Below are 214 nucleotides of genomic sequence, written 5' to 3' on the forward strand. Positions count from 1 at the left end.
CAACAACACACAACACACACACAACACACCCCACTCTACAAACTCTCCTACTCACTCCTCTCTCTCACTCACCTCTCCTCTCCCCTCCACTCCATCCCACTCTCTCACTCTCACCTCACTCATCACTCCCCAACCTACACACTCACCCAACTCACACTCCACTTACACTCACACATCTCACTCTACACTCACACTCTACACTCTCACTTACTTA

Source organism: Penaeus monodon, chromosome 23 (genome assembly GCF_015228065.2).
Source record: "Penaeus monodon isolate SGIC_2016 chromosome 23, NSTDA_Pmon_1, whole genome shotgun sequence".
Lineage (NCBI taxonomy): Eukaryota > Metazoa > Arthropoda > Malacostraca > Decapoda > Penaeidae > Penaeus > Penaeus monodon.